This window comes from Jaculus jaculus, chromosome 9 (genome assembly GCF_020740685.1).
Source record: "Jaculus jaculus isolate mJacJac1 chromosome 9, mJacJac1.mat.Y.cur, whole genome shotgun sequence".
Classification (NCBI taxonomy): domain Eukaryota; kingdom Metazoa; phylum Chordata; class Mammalia; order Rodentia; family Dipodidae; genus Jaculus; species Jaculus jaculus.
The window spans coordinates 137,247,286-137,271,297 of record NC_059110.1 but is presented as its reverse complement, the minus strand read 5'-3'; the positions used below and the strand labels follow the sequence as shown (position 1 = coordinate 137,271,297).

Here is a 24,012-nt window from a genome sequence, read left to right as displayed (position 1 = left end):
AGTTTTGCGAGGTAGGGTCTCACTCTAGCCCAGACTGACCTGGAAGTCACTATGGAGTCTCAGGGTGGCCTCGAACTCACGGCGATCCTCCTACCTCTGCATCCCGAGTGCTGGGATTAAAGGCGTGTGCCACCATGCCCGGCAAATAGCTAATTTTTTTAAAAAGAAAAATAGGGGCTAGAGAGATGTCTTAGTGGTTAGATGCTTGCCTGTGAAGCCTAAGGAACCCAGTTGGAGGCTCGATTCCCCAGGACCCATGTAAGCCAGATGCACATGCATCTGGAGTTTGTTTGCAGTAGCTGGAGTCCCTGGCACACCCATTCTGTGTCTCTCTCTGCCTCTCTCTCTCTCTCTCTGTCGCTCTCAAATAAATAAGAAAAATAGGCCGGGCGTGGTGGCGCACGCCTTTAATCCCAGCACTCGGGAGGCAGAGGTAGGAGGATCACCGTGAGTTCAAGGCCACCCTGAGACTCCATAGTGACTTCCAGGTCAGTCTGGGCTAGAGTGAGACCCTACCTCAAAAAAACAAAACAAAACAAAAGAAAATAAATAAGTAAAAACGAACAACAACAAAAAAGAAAAAATAGTGTAAAACACAGAAAAGGCTTTTTAAATAAAGATGTTCACAATGGCATTACAAATGAAGTAATTATTCTTCAATATAGTTATATTATAAAATATCTGCTTGGCAGAAAATGGAAACCTTGTAAAAGGCATAATAAAGTTTAGGGCATGTACAATCTCTACACTATTATATTCATGAAGAAAGCATGTTCTACAGAGAATATTAATGCAACATGCAGAAAATCTTCAATGTACATAGAAAAAACTAGATGGAAAGCAAAAATGCTAATGTTAACTTTTGTTTGTTTATTTGTTTTTTCGAGGTAGGGTCTTACTCTAGCCTAGTCTGACCTGGAAGTCACTATGTAGTCTCAGGGTGGCCTCGAACTCACGGCGATCCTCCTACCTCTGCCTCCCTAGTGCTGGGATTACAGGTGTGTGCCACCATGCCTGGCTTTAATGTTAACTTTTTAAAAAGTATAAACACCTTTCACCTTTCTGTGTCAAAATTTCTACAAAAGCAAGTATTACTTTTTTAATTGGAGAAAAGTACTTTTCTCTAGTCAAGTATATGTTTGCATGATGATAATCTAGCTGAATTTCTTCTGAGTATGCACCAAGAGGCTGAGGGTAGGTGGACGGTGGCTGAGGCAGGGATGTAAGCAGCACCAAGATGTTGTAACTGACCCAAAATCCTACCAGCAGTCAAACCCCAAGGCTACAACCAACTATGCACTTCAGAGCTGGGGAGAGGGGGCACCCCAAGATACAGGAAGTCAGCAGGAAACAGAGGGTTCCTGGGCCAACGTGTCAGTGTTTAAGAACCATGCTTGTTTTCTGGTCTTAGGAAGAGACTGAACATTCCCCATCTGTTCAGTGTAACTGGGTACCTGGGTAAGATGCTGCAAAGGTGTGGGCCAGGTAAAACAAGATTTAATTCAAACAAGATTTTTGTATGCAGAAGTGTACATTTTAGAGGCTCAAGGTAACCGACAGCTGTCCAATCCTCTTGTCACTTGAGATTCTTGAATGAAGGCAAATCTTTTAAACCTTATACATTGACTCAGCTTTAAAACTCTAGCTCTACACAAAAGCATTTTGTGCTAACAACAGAAACACACACCAGATGTGGTCTGTGGGCAACAAACAGACAACTCACTAAACCAAAAACCTCTAGAAACAGGATGAACTTTCAGTCAGCAAGCATATGTTTATCTTTCCCATTAATCACCTCTCAGTACACTCTCACAAACAGACTGATGCAAGACACAGGAAACAAAGCACATGACACTCACCCAACTGCAACAAACCAGGCAGGGTGCAATTCGGTCCCAGAAACTCCAGGTCAGCTCTAAAGCCATGCCAGCCAGGAAAGCAGAATGTCATATTCCAAAGAAAGCATGGCAGTATGAAAGGCTATTCTGTTGTTCATTTCAGCCACGCTATGGTATCACAGAGAAGAAGGACACTGCCAAAGTCTAGCAGGTCCAGACATAAGACACAGAGGCTAACATGATTTGAATCCTGTTCACAGCCTCATCTTTGCTGTATAGTATTGGCTGTCTAATGGACTCGTCTTCAGACGTGGATTTTCCTCATTTTCTATAGCTTATCCACTGCTCACCTGACACTGAGACCTCAGGCTCCAGGATGTGCCCTGCACCATAAGATACAGGAGCCAGCAGGAAACGGGATTCCTGGGCCAGCGTGTCAGTGTTTAAGAACCATGCTTGTTTTCTAATCTTAGGGAGACTGAACTCTAGGGGGATGGCCTTACATTCCCCATCTGCTCAGTGTAACTGGGTACCAGGGTAAGCTTCTGAAAAGGTGTAGGCCAGGTAAAACTCCAGTTATTAAGGTGGCTCTGACAAAGGCAAGCAAACTGCTGCTCAGCGCCTGAGGTGTTAATAGTGATGTAGCTATAGATTTGCTTCTCGTAAGTCTTGTTAAACAACCATTCGACATTTGAAGATGGTCACAGTAGCACATATGTGCGCGTTTAGCACTTCAAAGCCTGGGGCAGGAAGATTTAAGTTCAAGGCCACCTTGGGCTGCATAGCAAGACTCCCCCCCCCCCCCCCAGGTAGGGTCTCACTCTAGCTCAGGCTGACCTGGAATTCACTACGTAGTCTCAGGCGGCCTCAAACTCACAGCAATCCTCCAACCTCTGCTTCCCCAGTGATGGGATTAAAGGTATGAGCCACCATGCCCGGCTCATCTCAAGATGTTTTACTAGAGAAAAAACAATCATTTGAATCCAAGATTTGCTTGAAAATATTGCAGGAAAAAAATGTGCGGGGGCACACGCCTTTAATCCCAGCACTTGGGAGGCAGAGGTAGGAGGATCACTGTGAGTTTGAGGCCACCCTGAGACTATGTAGTGAATTTCAGGTCAGACTGAGCTACAGTGAGACCCTAACCCGAAAAACCAAAATAAGGGGGGGGGCGGTTAAGTCAGGTGTGGTGGTACATGCCTTTAATCCTGGCACTAAGGAGTCTGAGGTGTGAAGATCATTGTTGAGTTTGAGGTCAACCTGGGCTACAGAATAAGGTCAGCCTGGGCTAGAGTGAGACCTTGCCTCAAAATGAGAAAATGTGTGTGTGTGTTGGTGTGAGAGATAGATGGGGGGGAGGGAGGGAGAGAGGGGGGGAGAAATCAAAAAGAGGAAAGATGGCTTAGCAGTTAAGGCACTTGCCTGCAAAGCCAAAGGACCCAGGTTTGATTCCCCAGGACCCACGTAAACCAGACGCACAAGAAGGTGAACGCATCTGGAGTTCATTTGCAGCACCTGGAGGCTCTGATACACCCATTCTCTCTCTACTTGCCTATTTCTCTCTCTCAAATAAATAAAATAAAAATAAACACTTAAAAAAGTGGAGGCTACTCATAACTATTAAGGATGGAAAATAGGAATACAAGGAGTCATTTTCCTATTCTCTGCACATATGCTTGACATTTTCCACACTAATAAAAGGTTAAAGATAAATATCTTTGCAAAGCCAGCAAAATAAAAACAAATAAGCATCACTTGAAAATGTGCAATTAAAGATTAATAGGAAAGCTGCTTTGGATTTGATAGTGAAAATGTACCAGGCAAGATTCTTGCCTAAGACAAGTTTTCATCCATGTGAAAAGAAACCCTGGGCAAACTGTAGGGCAGTGAGCAAATACTGCTGCAAAAGGAGCCACTCTATCCATAGGGAGCCTGATAAGGAGAAAAGCCTTCCTTACCAAGCTGTCTCACTTTCAGGTGGAAAAAAGAGGGTGTTCCCTCACAAGTATAAAAATGTGTGTTATTCAAGGTAAAGGTGTGGTTACCGGTAAAGGCTATGGGAAGATACAGTTGAAAACGATGATTGGTCTCCCAGGATTGGGAAGAAACCAGTCTGCTCACCACTGCCCTGGGCTCCAGCTCCTGGTGTGCAGCTGTGCCTCAAGCAGACAACCTTTCCACTCAGAGAAGCCCACCATTTGTGACAGTCCGATCTTCCTGCTGGCCTGAGATTAAAATAGCAAAATAGGGCTGGAGACATGGCTTAGCGGCTGAGGCACTTGCCTGCGAAGCCCAAGGACCACAAGGTCACACATGCGCACTAGGTGGTGCACATGTCTGGAGTTCAATTTCAGTCTGGCATGCCAATTCTCTCTCTCTTTCTCATTAAAAAATGACAAACAGCCGGGCGTGGTGGCACATCCCAGCACTCCGGAGGCAGAGGTAGGAGGATCACCATGAGTTCATGAGACTACATAGTGAATTCCAGGTCAGCCCCGGCTAGAGTGAGACCCTACCTTGGGGGGTGGGGGGAGGATAGATGTCTATATCTTTCTTTTGTTCAAGTTTGTAAGAGTGAAAATTGAAGCATTTTTACCTCCTACTGCCTACTCAAACTTTCAGGCATTTCCAGGTTCTCATTCAAACCTGTTTGCTCTCTCAGAGTGCACATGGCTCTGGGCTGAACTACAAGGCGAGGAAGATTTTGGATTCCTACCTCCAGCTCTTTCCTCTGAATCAACTGGACAACAGTTTCCCACCAGCACCTTGGTGTCCAAGTCACTCCCCTCTTTCACTACAGACTGGTTCCAGCACTCAAGTTCCCAACTTTGTTAATAAAACCACTCATAACCTGGCTTCTTAAGCTGTGGATCACGAGCCCATATGAAACTGAAGAACTGAAACACTGAAATGTGGAGTCAGGAAAAATGTGGCATGAGAAAAAAATTTCTGGCTGTGCATGACCAAAATTAATTAAAAATCAAGTATCTGGTGTTTCTGGACGTGCTCACAGTGTCGCTGCAGCCGCAGCTCTGAGCATGCACACTTCGCACTATGCACACCATCATGCCACACACTGCCACCAAATGCTGCTAGAGACAGTCAGGTGTAAGACTGCTGTGTGTCAGGTTATGCACTGCACTATTTTTACCAAGCACAAAGAGTTTTCTGCTCTTACAGAAACATAAAGGCTGAGAATGCGGTGTACGCGTGTAATTCCAGAACTTGGGAGGAAGAGGCAAGAAGGTCTGAAGTCCAAAGTCCTCCTCAAGTGCATAGCAGGTTCAAAGCCAAGCTGTGCTAATACTTTCCGTTTTCCTACTGTCATTCCTCAGCATGCATCAAATTATCTTTGGGTTGGGTTACAATGTGAGATTTTAAAAATTGCTACTTGCCTAGACAGGGGCCATGAGGGAGGAGGAGAGGGATGAAGAGGAAACTATAGTAGATATGTATGTAGGGGAGTGCTGGGGTGAATGGCTTAAGTGGAGTCAGAGGAGAGAGTGGGAGGAGTTAGTCACAATGTCATGTTATGGGGCTGGACAGATGGCTTGGTCACTATAAATGAACTCCAGACACTTGTGCCACCTTGTGCATCTGGCTTTACACGGGTCCTGGAAAATTGAACCTGGGTCCTTTGGCTTTGCCAGAAAGCACTTTAACTGCTAAGCTCTCTCTCCAGCCCCAAACTGTCCTCTAAATACTTATGTTTACACCTATATCTTTTTTTTTTTTTTAATTTATTTGAGAGCGACAGACACAGAGAGAAAGACAGAGGGAGAGAGAGAGAATGGGCGCGCCAGGGCTTCCAGCCTCTGCAAACAAACTCCAGACGCGTGCGCCCCCTTGTGTATCTGGCTAACGTGGGACCTGGGGAACCGAGCCTCGAACCAGGGTCCTTAGGCTTCACAGGCAAGCGCTTAACCGCTAAGCCATCTCTCCAGCCCTACACCTATATCTTAATGCTACTTTCATTTCCGAGGTTAGAAAGGCTTCGCTTCCCAAGTGTCAATGACCACCAGGAGACTCAAGATTCATCAAAGTGCTTGGGAAGTGACAGTGGAGTATTCAACATTGAGACATCTCTATCACATCCTCCAAGGCTCATGGACCATTGCGGAAAAGCCAAAGGAAGGGGAGGAGTGCTTTGCAATACCATCTTCCTGACATAAGTGGCCATGGCACTCAGGACACAGAATGGCTGATATTACCTGTAAGAACTGCATAATCAGAGGAGGAAAAATTATAACACCAAAATACAAGAGAGAACAGTGGGAAAGAGGAAGGGATTTACTAAAGGGGGGATTCAGGAGGGTGAAGAGGGAGGGTGATGGTAGGGGATTATGATCATGGTTGGTCTATATGTATGGAGGTTGTCAAAAAAAGTTTAAAAACAGCCAGGCATGGTGGCACAAACTTTTAATTCCAACAGTTCGAAGTCAGAGGTAGGAATATCACTGTGAATTCAAGACCAGTCTGAGACTACATAGTGAGTTTCTGGTCAGCCTGGGCTAAAGAAAGACCCTACCTCAAAAAAAAAAAAAAAGTTAAAAAATAACATAAAATGGGTTGGGGCAGTTAAATAGGAGTTAAAGGTTCTTGCTTGCAAAGCCTAATGGCTTGGGTTCGATTCCCCAGTCCCCATGTAAAGCCAAACAAAGTGGCAAATGCATCCATTGTTTGTTTACAGTGGCTCGGAGGCCCTGGTGAGCCCATACACACATGGGGGCATGAGCGCACGCGTGCACACTCACACACACACACACACACACACACACTTTCTCTCAAATAAAGATACATAAATAAAATAAAACAAAAATTGCTCTTTGAGGCTGGAAAGATGGTTAGTGGGTAAGAGTGCTTGTTGCACAAGCATGAGGAGCTGATTTCAATCCCATACATGCACATAAAAAGCTGTAACCAAACCAGCGTGGTGGCGCACACCATTAATCCCAGCACTCGGGAGGCAGAGGTAGGAGGATCACCATTGAGTTTAAGGCCACCCTGAGACTACGTAGTAAATTCCATGTCAGCCTGGGTTAGAGCGAGACCCTTCCTTGAAAAACAAAACAAAGGCTGTAACCAGGCTAGAGAGATGGCTTAGTGGTTAAGGCATTTGCTATCAAAGTCTAAGGACCCAAGTTGGATTATCCAGTACCCACATAAAGCCAAATGCACAAGGAGGTACATGCATCTAAGTTTCTTTCTTTCTTTCTTTCTTTCTTTCTAAAAAGATTGCACTGAGAGAGAGGGGTGGGAGGGAGGGAGAGAGTGAGAATGGGTGCACCAGGGCCTCCAGCCACTGCAAATGAACTCCAGACACATGAGCCACCATGTACATCTGGCTTATGTGGGACCTGGAAAATCAAACCTGAGTCCTTAGGCTTCACAGGCAAGCGCCTTAACCGCTAAGCTATCTCTCCAGCCTGCATCTGAAGTTTCTCTGCAGTGGCTAGAAGGCCCTATCAAGCTCATTCTCTCTGTCTCAGCCCCTCTCTCTCCTCTCAAATAAATAAAGAAAAAAAATTTTTTTAAAGCTGTAACCACAATGCTTAGATGGGCAGAGAAAGGAGTATTTTTTGGGGGCTCCCTGGTCATCCTGTCTGACTGAAAAATATGAAGCCTCAGTGAGAATAATGCAGAAGTCCAGTAGCAGAAGACATCGGACATCTTCCTCTGATCCCTGCATACGTGCACAAGGGGCACAGACAACTGCATACATGTACATAGACCATGTGCACACATGAGCATCCCCCCAAAATTGCTGTTTGGACTACTGATATTAGTTTCATAAAATATTGTTAAAGAGGAACTAGGGAGATGGCCCCAGTGGTTAAGGGCACTTCCCTGCAAAACTTGCTGGCCTGGGTTTGATTTTCCAGTACCCACATAAGCCATCCACAAAAAGTGGTACAGGAATCATTCATTAATCTGCAGTGGGAGCACACTGTGGCATGTCCATAAACATGCATGCACATATGCAAATAAAGAAAAACTGAAAAAATATTAAATAGACTTTGGTTTGTGATTAGAAGTTTCCAACAGTTTTTGAAATGGCCCTAAACACTTCTGCCCTCTTGTGCATAGTTTTGAGAAGGGGGTTCTCAGAGATGATGATGCCTTGTAGTATCACATATTTATTTGACTAACATTTTTTTAAATTCTCTAGAAAAAATAAATTAAGGTAGGGTCTCTCTCTAGCCCAGACTGATCCTGGAATTCATTATGTAGTCCTAGGCTATCCTTGAACTCACAACAATCCTACCTCTGCCTCCCAAGTACTGTGATTAAAGGCATGTGCCACCACACCTGGCTAAAAAATACTTTTGAATGTTCATTTATGATACATGATACTCTGTTACACAAGGACATTGTCATACAAGTATATGATGCATGTCAAGCATATTATTCCACCTCATACTACCCTTCAAGATTTAGGCCAGGCATGGTGGTACACACCTTTAATATCAGCACTCCGGAGGCAGAGGTAGGAGGATTACTGTGAGTTGAGGTCACCCTGAGACTACATAGCGAATTCCAGGTCAGTGGAGGTCAATTCCAGGCTACAATGAGACCTTACTCAAAAAATCAAAATAAAAAAAAAGATTTAATTCTTTATATAAAAGTTAATCCATCTCATTAGTATGTGAATTTACTTGGGGGGGGGGCTTGGTTGGTTTTAAAATTTATTTTATTTACTTATTTGAAGGAGAGAGAGAGAGAGAGAGAGAGAGAGAGAGAGAGGGAGGGAGGGAAGAAGGGAGGGAGGGAGGGAGGGAGGGAGGTGCAAAGAGAGACAGTGGCAAAGAGAATGGGCATGCCAGGGCCTCTAGCCACTGCAAATAAACTCCAGATGCATGTGCCACTTTGTGCATCTGGCTTTTTACATGGGTACTGGGACACTGACCCCGCTTTATCCTTTGCCTTTTCTGGGGCAAGCACCTTAACAGCTAAGCCATCTATCTGCAGCCCAGGTTGGTTATTTATTTATTTATTTTTGAGGTAGGGTCTCAATTTCAGTCTGTAGTCTCAGGGTGCCCTTGAACTCACTCACAGTGATCCTCCTACCTCAACCTCCCAAGTGCTGGATTAAAAGCATATGCCACCACACCCGTCCCCTGGTTGGTTTTTTTGAACTTTTTTTCTATAAATATTTTTATTTATTTATTTACTTGACAGAGATGAAGAAGAAGAGAGAGAGAGAAAAAAAAAAAGAGAGAGAGAGAGGGGTGTGCCAGAGTCTCTAGCCACTGCAAATGACCTCCAGACACATGCACCACCTTGTGCATCTAGCTATCGTGGGTCCTGGGGAATTGAACCTGGGTCCTTTGGCTTTACAGGCAAATGCCTTAATTGCTAAGCCACCCCTCTGGTCCCCCTGGTTGGCTTTTTGAGACAGGGTTCCATGTAGCTCAGGTTGGCCTCAAGCTTGCTGTTTAGCTGTGGAAGGATCTTGAGCTGATCCTCCGGCCTCTACCTCCCAAGTGCTGGCATTACAGACAAGTACCACCACACCAAGTTCTTCATTTCTAATAAATGGTAAAATTATACATATACTAAGAAAGTGTTGTTTTTTTTTTTTAAATTTTTATTAACATTTTCCATGATTATAAAATATATCCCATGGTACTTCCCTCCCTCCCCACCCCCACACTTTCCCGTTTGAAATTCCACTCTCAATCATATTACCTCCCCATTACAATCATTGTAATTACATATATACAATATCAACCTATTAAGTATCCTCCTCCCTTCCTTTCTCCACCCTTTATGTCTCCTTTTAAGAAAGTGTTTTTAAAATACCTTCTTTACAATTTACTATCAGTGAATGATTTGTCTCCACTTATACCTATGTATCTAGTGTGGTGTAACAATTTCTCAAAAAGGGGTCATGAGTGGGAAAATTCAAGCAGCCCTGACCCAGAAGGCAGCCCAACTCTCACCACTCTGCGAATGCCCGTTTCTCACTGATGTGAGCTGTTGCTTCCCAGTTCTGTGTTCTCTCTCTATAATGACCATCATTTGTTTCCTAACTACAGAATCTCTTCAATGTCACTGGAACCCTTTGTCTTTAAAACCCTTTTTTTTTCGCCTCATTAATGTGGCATTGGGAGTCAGATAAACCTAGTATTATGGTAGTTTGAATAGATTGTCCCCAATGTGTTCAATTTTTTTTTTTTTTTTTTTTTTTTTTTTTTTTTTTTTTTTGGAGGTAGAGGCTCACTCTGGCTCAGGCTGACCTGGAATTAATTATGTAGTCTCAGGGTGGCCTCAAACTCAACGGCGAGCCTCCTACCTCTGCCTCCCAAATGCTGGGATTAAAGCGTGTGCCACCATGCCCAACTGTATTCAATGTTTTATTACAGTTTATAATTTAGGTCTGCAGCCACTTGGCTAGAGGAAGTGTGCTGTGTGGTGTGGCTTTTGGCTTCTCCCTCTGTGTCTGGACCTGAGAAAGCAGGCCAGCTTCTTCTGGCATTATGGAACTTCCCTGGATCTGTAAGGTTCAATAAATATCCCTTCCTAAAAAACTGTTTCTGGTCTGGAAGTTCATCTTGGTGAACCTGAAGCTGTCTGCCATACTTGGGTATAAGTCATGGCCCTGTCAATGACTATCAAGTGACTTCAATAAAGTTACTTATCTCCCTGAAGCTCAATTCCCAAACAAAAGGGAAAAAAGAGAGATAATGGGGCATCTTATGTAATTAAATTAGTATTAAATGCTTGTCAAGACTTTAATTCAGTGCCTTGAAGCAAAGAGTGATCCTTCTAAAGGCATAAATCAGATTACATTGTTATCATTCCCCCTGCCCCAGGCCTTTCATTTGATGTTCCCAATCTCCAGGTCTTCCATGACCACCTGTCTCCCCAGGATTTCCTAACCTTTCTTAATTGAAATATTCTCCACTGCACTTGCCACCTCTGAAGTTCTGTTTTATTACTGCTTTGTTTAACGCCTGGCTCTACCACTGTAAGTTCCATAAAAGTTCATCTGTCTTCTGTTGTTTGCTATGTTCCCAATATGTGAAATGCTCCTTGACCCATGGGAAGTGCTCAATGCATCTGTTGAATAGATGAATTAATAAATGTTAGTTTCTTTCCTACTCATGTTCATCTTACATATCTACTAGTGAACACTTATAAGACATACTCTAACATCCCTTCACACAGATCTACCCTTCTTCCTCCATCTAAGCCTCTGAAAACTGTTGAAAACACTATCATTTGAAACAATACTATATATACAAATATGACTAGCTGGGCTCCGTGTCACTAGGAAATTGACTTACCTACTTCTGGCTGGCCTCTGTACACTGCCTCCTCTCACTGCTGTTTCAAACCTTAACTCCTTGCCTCCTGTCCCTTTTCTCTCCACAAACAACTCTGCCTCATGTGTCACAGGTCAAACACAGGGATTCTGAAGGCATGAGCTCTCGGAGACTTATCACCCTTCACCTTCTGAAAAGTTGCCCCACTCCATCCTTTGAGATTATAATATTTTATTATTGCTGTGACAAGGTACCTAACAAAAACTATTTAAGAATTTATTCTGGCTCACAGTTTGGAGGCCTCACGGCAGAGAAAGCATGGTGGCAGGAGCAAGCAGCAGCTCGTCACCCTGGTCCACAGTAGGAAGCAGAGGGACGAATGCTGGTGCTCAGTTTTACTTTCTTCTTTTTATGTGGTCCAAGAATGGTTATCACCCACATTCAGGGTGGATCTTCTCACCTCAAATAAACTCAATCTAGAAACATCCTCACAAACATGACCAGAGGTTTGTCTCCAAGGTGACTCTCAAGACTCTGTTAAAGTTTATAATCAATATTCCCATGACAGAATCTTTCTTAAAACACATTGTCTTAGGGGCTGGAGGGATGGCTTAGTGGTTAAGGCGTTTGCCTGCGAAGCCAAAGGATCCCAGTTCCATTACCCAGGACCCACGTAAACCAGCTACACAAGGAGGCGCATGCATCTGGAGTTTGTTTACAGTGGCTGGAGGCCCTGGTGTGCCCATTCTCTCTCTAATAAATAAATAAAATATATTTTAAGCCAAGTGCCACATGTTCTCCCTCATATGTGGATCCTAGCTACAGATGATTGGGCTTCTGCGTGAGAAGGGAAATACTCACTAGCAGAGGCCAGTAAGTTAAAAAGGAGATATAAAGGGAAGAGAAAGGAAGGGAGGAGGGTACTTAATAGGTTGGTATTGTATATATGTAAGTACAATGATTGAGATGGGGAAGTAATATGATGGAGAATGGAATTTCAAAGGGGAAAGTGTGGGGGGGGAGGAAGAGTATTACCATGGGATTTTTTTTTATAATAATGGAAAATGTTAATAAAAATTATATTAAAAAAACACAGTGTTGCTGGGCGTGGTGGCGCACGCCTTTAATCCCAGCACTTGGGAGGCAGAGGTAGGAGGATCACCATGAGCTCGAGGCCACCCTGAGACTACATAGTGAATTCCAGGTGAGCCTGGGCTAGAGTGAGACCCCTACCTCGAAAAACCAAAAAAAAAAAAAAAAAAAAAGAAGGAACAAAACAAAACAAAACACAGTCTCTTAGGCTGGAGAGATGGCTCAGTGGTTAAAGGCACTTGCTTGCAAAGGCTGTAGACCACGTTTGATTCCCCAGTACGCACATAAAGCCCGATACACAAAAAGACACATGTCTCTGGAGTTCGTTTGCAACAGCAAGAAACCCTGGCACATCCATACAAACTCTCCCCCACCAAATAAATAAAAATATTTATAATTAAAATAAAATAGAATTTATAAAACCTCTCTGGTCCCCTTTTCTTCTGCACAAGATCTCCTTTCTTTCTTAAATGTATCACAGTAAGGGTAACCTTGAAAGATACATATGCCCACATTACCACCTTCATTGTGACCATACAGTGCATTCCCATTACTCCAAACACTTTCTCACACCCCTTTGGATTCAGTACTCCCAACCATCACTCCAAACAACCAATGATAGGTTATTTTATTTGTCCTAAAGTTTGGCAAGTGGAGATCACACAGTCGGTATTCTTTTGTGTTTGGCCTCTTTTTTTTTTTTTTTTTTTATTTTTTAAATTTTTTTTTTTTTTTTTTTTTTTTTTGAGAGCGACAGACACAGAGAGAAAGACAGGTAGAGGGAGAGAGAGAGAATGGGCGCGCCAGGGCTTCCAGCCTCTGCAAACGAACTCCAGACGCGTGCGCCCCCTTGTGCATCTGGCTAACGTGGGACCTGGGGAACCAAGCCTCGAACCGGGGTCCTTAGGCTTCACAGGCAAGCGCTTAACCGCTAAGCCATCTCTCCAGCCCCTGGCCTCTTCTTAAAATATATTTATTTATTTGAGAGAGAAAAACAAGGGCAGATAGAAAGAGAATGGGTGCACCAGGGCCTCCAGCCACTGCAAACAATCTCCAGATGTGTGCGCCAGCCACCTTGTATATTTGGCTTATGTGGGTGCTGGAGAATCTAACCTTGCCCTTAGGCTGTGCAGGAAAGTGCTTTAACTGCTAAGCCTCCTCTCCAGCCCTGGTTTCCTTCTCTCTACATAATGTTTTTGAAACTCATTCCTGCTATTTTTTTTTTTTTATTTTGTTTGTTTTTGGTTTTTCGAGGTAGGTTCTCACTCTGGCCCAGGCTGACCTGGAATTCACTATGTAGTCTCATGGTGGCCTCAAACTCATGGCGATCCTCCTATCTCTGCCTCCCGAGTGCTGGGATTAAAGGCATGCGCCACCACGCCTGGCACAGTCCTGCTATTTTATCACAGTTAGCTAAAATTGCTCAGTAGTATTCCACTCTTAAGATATGTAACTATTTGTTTACTCATTTACCTACTGATGGATGTTGGGGTTGTTTCTAGGTTTGGGCTATTGGGAATAAAACCTCAATCACTGATGTATTAGTGTTTATGTGAACCTGCTTTCATTTTTCCTGGGAAACCAAGAAATGGAATGGCTGACTCATGGTATTTTCACCTGACAAGGAATTGTCAAACAGCTCCCCTAACCTGCTACAGCATTTCCAATCCCATCAGCAAAAATAAGCTTTTTAAAAATGCTGATTCCTAGGTCCTTCCCCCAGGAAGCTGAGCAGAGGCAGAATCTCCTTTAGTAACATACTGTAGGTGGTTCTGAGGCTGAGCCACACAAGGAGAACTTTACTCGCAGTTCCTCTCCCACCTGTTCACCCTCTTACCACCTGTGCCTTCTCAGCCCCCATTCCTCTACCAAGGTCACACCGTCACAGCAAAATTCTGGTGACCAAATCTAACAGTCACTCTCAAGTCCTCCTTGCTGGGTGTCTACCTGCATGGCATGACAGCACTCAAGCTCTAGCGCCCACTTCCCCAGCCCCACTGCCACCCAATCACAACGTCTGGAGACTTCCTGCCCTAACAGTCCCCTGCTTTTCCTTGTACCTCCCCGATTCAATTTCCTACATTTTTAAAAATACAGCCCTTTGTTTTTTCTAAAATATTTTATTTTTATTTATTTGAGAGAGGGAAAGAGAGAGAGAATGATTGGGAATGCTAGGGCTTCCAGCCACTGCAAACAAACTCCAGATGCTTGTGCCCCCTTGTGCATCTGGCTTACGTGGGTCCTGGGGAATCAAACTGAGGTCCTTTGGCTTTGCAGGAAAATGCCTTAACTACTAAGCCATCTCTCCGGCCCCTAAGTTTTTTTTTTTTAAATTTTGATCTGCTAAATATTATTTGAAACCCATTTATTCCTTTTCATCTCCCTTACCACTGCCAAATGAGGGAGTTGTCACCTCCCACTGGACTACAGCCCAGGTGCCTAATCAGTTCTGAGACTGGGAGGCTCAGTTTCTCAAAGCCACTCTGCCTGCTGCCTAAGGGAGCTTTACAAACACCAAGTCTATGCATGTCTCTTCCACACAAAAATCCTACAATGGCTTCTGTCTGCCTCCCAAGCATCTTCTATACCTGTGACTTGTGTCACAGGCTCCCAAGCCTTCCAGGTCATAGCACTCTTACATATATAATTTGGCCCAGGCCCAAAAAAGGCTTAGTAGTCCTATTTATTAAATAGGTATGTCCAAACAATTTAGTAAGTATTTAGGATTTAGTATCTGAGAAATCATGGGGGGGTACAAGAAAAGTAAAAGAAAATTTATTCATTCTTACCCATAATCACCTTCTTACTAACCTTTCAGGTGCTGTACAACTCTCAAATCTTACTACAAACTGGACCCTGTCACCTCTTTGCCATTCCACAAAGATTTTCACATGGCATTTTATTTAGAGAAACTATTAAAACCTCAGTTTTACAAAAAATATAATGACATTATATCAAAGCCTCTACACATTCCTACCCTCTCTTCCCTACCACCTGACCATGCCAGATCCTGATACACCCACACATCACCCAAGGCCCTCCCTCCCAGGGCAGTTCCCCATTCCCTCTCTCCTCCAGCTCCTGCTCCCCAGAAGCAGTGTTATCCAGGGCCTGTGTCTGCTTCCTCCCTTCCTAAAACCACACAGCTATGAAAACCTACAATAAACTCCCTACCCCAAGAGAAGGTGTGGTCCCAGAGCCACTGTTTTGAACCCTGCCATATGGCATCATAGAAATGAATGTAGCATAAGCTCATGCTGAAATCAAGGACTTCCTCAAGCATGGTATTTGACCCTCATCAAGTACAGGCCCAAGCCTCTTCATGGTTTTCTTCTGTGATGACTTCCCCAGACTCTCTCCAGGCTTTCATGCGGATCTTCTCTGCTCATGCTTGCCTGACCTGTCTCTACCTAAGTCTGTCTGTCCTCCAGTTAAACACCCTTTTCTACAGAAAATAAGAAACAAAGCCGGGCATAGTGGCTCATGCCTTTAATCCCAGCATTTGGGAGGTAGAGGTAAGGAGGATGGCAGTGAGTCTGAGGTCATCCTGAGAGTAGTGAATTTCAGGTCAGCCTTGGCTAGAATGGGACCCTACCTTGGGGGACAGGGGGAGTCAGGTATGGTGGCACATGCTCTTAATTCCAGCACTCAGGAGACAAAGGTAGAACTGCTGAGCTCGAGGCCGCCCTTAGACTACATGGTGTTTTCCAGGACAGCCTTGGCTAAAAAAATAAAAAAGAAAAAAATAAAAAAGAAGAAGAAAGAAAATGAGAAACACCATCCATTGCACCTGGTATATACTCATAATGTCCTGGTGTGTTCCTTAAGGGCCAGGACTGTTGCATGCGGCTTCTCAGGTCTCAGCCAAGGGCTGAGCTGAATTCCAAGCACTCTGGGGCAGGCCCCATCTATTTTATTCACTGTAAAAACATACACAGCAGATAGGTAAAGCTCTCATCTAATTTAGTGACTCACCAGAGTGAGCCCCCAGGTGGTTATTGCCCAGACCTTTGCTCCCATACATAGTCCCCCATACAATGTCATCTGCCCATCTGCAGAACTGAAGGCAATCAGTAATTTAGGAGTCTGTGGTGCATATGGAATATAGTCACTCAAATAAGTTTTTCCTAATGAAAACAATAAACAGCTACATAATAAAAACTGAAAACATAGCTGGGTGTGGTGACGCACACCTTTAATTCTAGCACTCAGGAGGCAGAGTCAGAGGTGGAGGCAAAAGTAGGAGAATCGCTGTGAGTTCAAGGCCACCCTGAGACTACATTGTGAATTCCAGGTCAGGCTGAGCTAGTGTGAGACCCAACTTTAAAAAACAAAAACAAAAACAAAAAACAGCTATCTAGTCACAGTGCTGCTCATTCATTCACATTTTAAAACTACTTAAATTTATGGACAAAATAATGTGGCATTTACTTGGAAAGTAAGGAGGGGAGAGGAGACTGCCATGTGTTGATCATTACTGCAGCTGGGGGCTGGGAGCTAGCTGGGTGCATGAGGTTCTCTTGTCACTGTTCCCTTTACTTTTACAACTGTATAATAAAGCTTTTCTTCTTCTTTTTTTCCTTTTTGGTTTTTTGAAGTAGGGACTTTCTCTAGTCCAGGCTGACCAGGAATCAGTCTCCGTGCTGGAATTAAAGTCTTGGGCCACCACACCCAGCTGTATAAAGCTTTCTAAAAGGGAAAATCTAAAGACAAAATAAAACCAAAAACCAGAAGCTGAAATTAAAGCAGCAGCAGCAATTTCAGAAAACCCTTGTCACATCTCAGAAACAAACGTGGGCATCTACCACCACGCAGCTTGGCTCTCTATGAAGTGTGTGCACACTAGCAATGAAGGGCTGCTATTCCTGCTCCCACTCCCGCCTGCAGATACCCTGAAGGCCTAACCGTCCAGTTCCCCAGGGCAACTGAGACACCCCTATCCCCAAGTCCCCAGTGCCATCATAGAGACCCCTAACAATGGCTGGCCAGAACTGGTGTGGGAGTAACATAGGGGTTACAGGTCAGCTAAACATAAAACGTCTTTGATAAGGTCAACCACAATTTAATTGACTATTTGAAACTAGGGCTGAGAATGGATAACTCTCTTAGAAGTGGCACTGGGCAGACTTCTTCCTTGTAGGAAGAAATAAGAGCCCTTTGATTACAGAACCTTTGAGATCAGGCTGTTCTCTTGACACTGCTCAAAGAGCCTTGCAAGATGGTTCTCTTCCCTTCCTCAGACAGCGCTTACATTTCTGAAACACACTGCTTCTCCAGCAGCATCTCGATGAGCACGGGCTGTTCTGCCCTCCTGCACCCGGGCTCTCCTTCTGACCCCTGTGTGGCCCCACATGCTGGAGACTGACACCAGTTTTCTCTCTACTATAAACTGCTCCAGTAGAACTGAGATGCTGCAGCGTAGACTTAAGCCCACCCCTCACAGTGATCTGAAATGTTCTGGATTGGCCGGCCCTTCTGAAAGACATGTAGGGATCAAGCGACCAGAGAAAACTGCTTTGCCCTCCCTTCCTTTCCTCTCTCCCCTAATCCTTCTTTTCCATTCTCCTTTTCTTTTTCTCTCGGAAGGAGGACACCAATTCATCTATGAGTAATTATGTGTTGATACTTACTACACACATTTCAGAAGCCAATGTTGGGCACCTACTATGAGCTTGATGCTCTGCTAGGTGCTGTGCAGGACAAAGGACACACAGCAGCTTATGAAGTGAGTATTCATGGAGTGGTACAGAACAAATTGGCCCAGGACAGAACACCTTCAGTGAGACAGCAGCAGGCCCAGAGCAAGGGATGACAGACCACAGGAGTGAGGAACCATCACCCACCCAGGACTGTAGGCAGAGCAACCACGGAGAAGACTTTGTAATGGGATATGGGAGCCTGGTTGGTGGCTTATGAGAAGGGTGACAGTGCCCTGAAGGTGGGCTGGATGGCTGAGCAGGCATATTTCAGAGTACAACTAAGGGAGAAAGCAGGGTGAAGGAATCACAAGTGGGAGGAATGGTGCAACAGCCCAGGTAACACAGGCCTGAAACAGTGTGGGATGGAGGAACCAGCTAACTGAGGTCCTGACCAGATAAAGCAAAAGAAAGGAGTGGAAGGTTTTAACCATGGCTGGCAGACAGGTGGCAGTGAAGCCAGAAGGCACAGTGGTGCAGTAAACAGCCCTCGGCAGGTGGTTCATACGCTCTCTCACTGACAGAAGCAGTCGTTCTTGTTCTCTTACCTCTCAAAATACATTTCATACATTCAAGTGACCCAACTAAGGATACTCACTAGTGGCAGCTCGTTCCTTTCCTTGAAAAGTGCTTGATTAGGCCGAGCCTTAAACTTCCATTAAAGTTGTTGGTCCATGCTACAAGGTAGAAGTGGTCTTAAATGCCCCTCAAAGCCCAGCTTTCACAAGAACATTTTGACATGGACATATAATCAAATGCTTGTCAGTTTCTAAATCTTATCACAATTAGGAAAGGATGTAGCAAGTTTTCCTGACAGGTAATTTCGACAAATCACACAATACCATGATGGACCAAGATGATCATGCATAATTACTAAAGCAGCCAGGAAAACTGCCTAGAACTACTACAGCCAAATTCTATGTTCCTACTCATCTTTACCTTGACAAAATTACTGTGGGCTGAAACACTGAACACCACTATCATTCACGAAGGAACTGAAGAGCGAAGACCAAAGACCCCAGCACCTTGTGGGATGCCATAACTTCACAGAATTCAACCTCAAGAAATGGCGGTACCACAGACAGACAGATACCCAAAGGCAAACATAGGGGCAAGTAGCTAAATCACAACCCAAAAGGCACTTTAGCCACATCCTTCCACAGTCATGACCACATGCCAAAGCCAACACAGTTTAGAATACACAGGAGAGTGGAGATCTTGGCTATCAGCAGTAGGAGCTGATGCTAAGCAAACCAGGCTCTCCAGTGAGATGTTTCAGCTTTGAAACATCCCCATCATGAGATGAGAGAGGGAAGCAAGTAGGGTGCAGATAAACACGAATGGACACAAGCTGGTACTTGCTGAAGCTGAGGGGTGGGCATATGAGGTACATGACATAGTATCTTCTTGCTGGGAAATGTTGAGAAATCTTTCATGGAACTTGGAAGAGGGCTCAGTGGTTAAAGGTGTGTGCTTGCTCGTGAAGCCTGATGGTTCAGGCTCAATTCCCCACTCACCCACATAAAGCCAAACAGGTGTTTGTTTTCAGCAGCCAAAGACCATGGGGTGTGTATATGTGCATATGCAAACACACACACACACACACACACACACACACACACACACACAATAAAATAAAATAAAAATTAATTTTAAAAATCTTTCATGTAGGGGTTAGGGATTTAGCACACTGGCAGAGAGCTTGCCTAGCAAGCCCAAGGCTCTGGGGTCATTCCCCAACATGCTCCCTCCCCCTAAAATCTAAGTAAAATGCAGTTGAGTGTGGTGGCACACACCTTTAATCCCAGCACTCAGGTAGGAGAATCGCTGTGAGTACAAGGCCACCATGAGACTACATAGTGAGTTCCATGTCAGCCTGGTCTAGACTGAAACCTTACCTTAAAAAACCCCCCAAAACCTCCAGGTCCCATGTAGCCAGACACACAGTGACACAAGCGTGAAGTATCGCACATGTGCAACAAGGGGCTCACACGTCTGGAGTTTGTTCACAGAGGCTGAAGGCCCTGGCATGCCCATTCCCCCCACACACACCCCACCTTTCCTCTCTCCCTCAAAATATATATGGCTAAAAAAGAAAGAAAGAGGGCTGGAGAGATGGCTTAGCGGTTAAGCGCTTGCCTGTGAAGCCTAAGGACCCCAGTTCAAGGCTCAACTCCCTAGGAACCACGTTAGCCAGATGCATAAGGGGGCGCATGCATCTGGAGTTCGTTTGCAGTGGCTGGAGGCCCTGGTGTGCCCATTCTCTCTCTCTCTCTCTCTCTCTCTCCCTCTTTCCCTCTCTCCCTCTCTCAAGTAAATAAGAATTAAAAGAAAGAAAGAAAGCCGGGCATGGTGGCACATGCAGTTAATCCCAGCACTCGGGAGGCAGAGGTAGGAGGATCACCATGAGTTCGAGGCCACCCTGAGACTACATAATGAATTCCAGGTCAGCCTGAGCCAGAGTGAGACCCTACCTCAAAAAACCAAAAAAAAAAAAAAAAAAAAAAAAAAGAAAGAAGCCAGATGTGGTGGCACATGCCTTTAGTACTGGAGCTTGGGAAGCAGAGTTTGAGGTCACCCTGAGATTATATAGTAAATTCAGGTCAGACTGGGATACAGCGAGACCCAACCTTGAAAAACCAGAAAGAAGCATAAGTAAAATACAAGGCTGGAGAGATGGCTCAGCTGTTAAAGGCACTTGCTTGCAAAGCTTAATGCCTGAGTTTGATTACCCAGTAATCACAAAAAGCCAGATACCCAAAGTGGCTCATGCATCTGAAGTTCATTTACAGTGGCAAGAGGCCCTCTCTTTTCCTATCTCTCTCCATCAAATAAATAAATAATAAATAAAAAAGTCAGACATAGTGGTGCATGACTTTAATCCCAGCACTTGGGAGGCAGATGTAGGAGAACTGCTGTGAGTTCGAAGCCACCTTGAGACTATATAGTGAATTCCAGGTCAGACTGGGCTACAGTGAGATCCTACCTCAAAAAACCAAAAAGAAAGGGGAGGCTGGAGAGATGGCTTAGCAGTTAAGGCCTTGGCCTGCAAAGCCAAAGGATCCCAGTTCGATTCTCCAGGACCCACATAAGCCAGTGCACAAGGGGTGTATATCTGGAGTTCATTTGCAGTGGCTGGAGGCCCTGGTGTACCCATTCTCTCCCTCTCTCTCTCTCAAATAAAATATATTTTTAAAAAAGAAAAAAGAAATATATATGTGTGTGTCTATATAATATCATATTATATTAATTATATTATTATAATACAAAGAGAGTTGGGTCTGATGGTGCATGCCTAAAATCCCGGCTACTCGGGAGCCTGAGGCAGCAGGATTGAAAGTTCAAGAGAGGAATATTCAAACTACAATATATACTGGTATGAAAACTTAAAAATGAAAGGATGGGGGCTGGGGAGATGGCTCAGTGAGTAAAGTGCTTGCTATGCAAGCTTGAAGACTTGAGTTTGGATCCTCAACTCCCACATAAAACCCAGACATGGTGGCCTGTGATCCCACGGTACAGTAATATCACATCACATCACATCACATCACATCACATCACATCACATCACATCACATCACATCACATCACATCACAAATCTGGCCAGCTAGTCTAAGTGAATCAGTGAGCTCCAGGTTCAGGGAGACCCTGGTCTTAAACTGTAAGGTGGAAAATAACAGAGGACAACACCCAACATCAACCTCTGGCCTCCATAAGCATGCATATACACATGCCAGCACTCTTGAATACACATGTGTAACCATTCACATATGAACATGTGTATGCACACCACATATACATGCCAAAAAAAGTTGAAAGTTCCAGAGCTGCAGAGGCCACAAAGTGAAGCCCTATCTCAAAATAAAATGTAAAAGGACTATAGCTCAGTGGTAGAGAGCTGGCTTAGCATGTATGAGCACCTACGTTCAATCTCCCACAGCACCAGAGAGAGAGCAAGAGAGGACCCAACACATGTCCAAGATGCCCCAGAGTGAGAATGGGCTCCGTCATATGACCTCTTGCTGGAGACTTACCCACCCCGGAGGACGGCGACGAGAAGAGGTCTCAGCTTGAGCAGAGAGATGGAAAGGAGATGACACAAGCCTAAGCCAAAGAAGTTCTTGGAGATGGCCAGAACGTCATGTTCCAGCTTCCCTATCACATGCTCCCATCACTGCTCTGCAGAAAGATCTCTTACTGTTCCTGAGGAATGTGCCCTCTGCCTAAAGGCACAAACCATAAAACTCGATGATGAACTGAACTAAATGGTGGCATAAGTGACAGAGGATGCACATAAGGAGGCAAGAAAGTCCCATCTGCTTCGCAGGACTCCCCAAAGACACCCAGTCAGAAGGTTTCTGGAAGCCAACTCAGCATTCCAGAGGCCCCATCAAGGAGGGAGAAATCTTAACAGGAAGGAAAACTCAGCACACACTGGAAGTGCCTTAACAGGCCTTCAGAACCCAGCTGAGGAAGAGACTCAACCTACCTGAGGACCAAGGAAGTGACCCGGGCAGTCTCTGTCCAACACGAAGGGCATAGGGCAAAGTGTCAGGCCTGATTAAGGAGCTCTACGCCAGTGGTGGGCAACCAAAGGAGCAGAGGCTGGAAAGGCAGGTGAGGCTGAAGGTGACGGGCTTCACAGACACATGCTACAAGCTCAGAGCCAATCCCATAGCAGGCGTCGGGTGCAGGGCCACGACTGAAACATTAAGTCCATCAGGATGACATTCACCCTCCTTTTCTGTCCTTCTCTCCTGGTAAGCCCAGGTAACACTGCGCATATCCACACAGGTGACAGGGGCACTCTGGTCTATCTGGTCTGTGGAAGGGGTCTGAGGGCACTGTGACAAGCATGAGGGAGGACTGTGGCAGGTAGAGGGGCAGGACTGGTGGTCAGGAGACTGCTACACTGATCTAGAAGGCAGATTCCAAGGGCCTGGCTAAGACAAGAGGAGTCATAGCCAGATTTGGGAGATTTTTGTATGTTTGCACAACAGGACCTGATGGCCAACTGGACACTTAGTGGACAGCAACAGAGTATCACAGGAAGGACCCAAGGCAAAAAGCATCCATCCAGAGAGAAATTTATGCAGGACTACGACTGTTTTCAAGTTGCGAATAGTTAATGTAGTTCTGACTCCTGAGAGCACTCCAGAGTTAGCCACCCAAAGGACATGTCTGCTTGGGAGAGCAGCCACGATGCACAGTCAGCATATTTTTTAATTCATAGGAATGGCCAGACCCAGTCCATACCTTACTGGAAAGGAGAGAGAAGGAAACAGAATCAAGTTACTAAGGAACAACTGATAATTTAATGAAGGATTAATTGATTGTCAAAAGAGCAATAGTGGGCTGGAGGGATGGCTTAGTGGTTAAGGAGTTTGCCTGCAAAGCCAAAGGACCAGGTTCAACTCCCCAGGACCCATGTAAGCCAGATGTACAAGGTGGCACATCTGTCTGGTGTTCATTTGTGGTGGCTAGAGACCCTGGTATGCCCATTCTTTCTTTCTATCTGCCTCTTTCCCTCTCCTCTCCTCTTCTCTCTCTCAAATAAATAAATGCGGGGAGGGGGAGCAGTATTAACTAGCATTTTATGGAGAAAACATGAAGCCCTATTCCAGTCCTAGAGAAACTCAAGAGTGTGTCCAACCGCAGAAGCACAAGAGAGCTTTGCTAATGTAAAATAAAACATGTTTGCATTTACTCTGAAATTGTAGAAAACACACTCAACCCTGTTCACTGAGAAACTCAAGAGTCTGTCCAACCGCAGACGCACAAGAGAGCTTTCCTAATGTAAAATAAAATATGGACCTCCATTAGCAACTTTCTCCCACTCCTCCACCTCAGGCCCATACCTGAACAGTGGATTCCCGCCTGGGCTCCCAGATTCCTCCTGACCCCATTGCTGATCTAGAAAGGCAGATCCCAAGACGCTTGCTAAGACCCGGCATGAGGGACTAAGAGGAGGAGGCACACTCAGATTCCAGAGCTTCTCCTATGTCTCCACAACAGGACCTGGTGGCCAACTGGACACTGCATTCAGTGTCATTCAACAGAGAGCCTGTTGATCCTATAAAGGGGGGACCAGGCACTGTAGTCTGTTCGGGCACCAT

General features: G+C 44.9%; 1 protein-coding gene across 2 annotated transcripts in view; it reads right to left on the bottom strand.

Annotated features, from left to right (window-relative positions):
• Ern1 (endoplasmic reticulum to nucleus signaling 1) overlaps positions 1-24,012 on the bottom strand; it is a 110,063-nt gene that overhangs the window by 40,775 nt on the left and 45,276 nt on the right. The window lies entirely within an intron of this gene.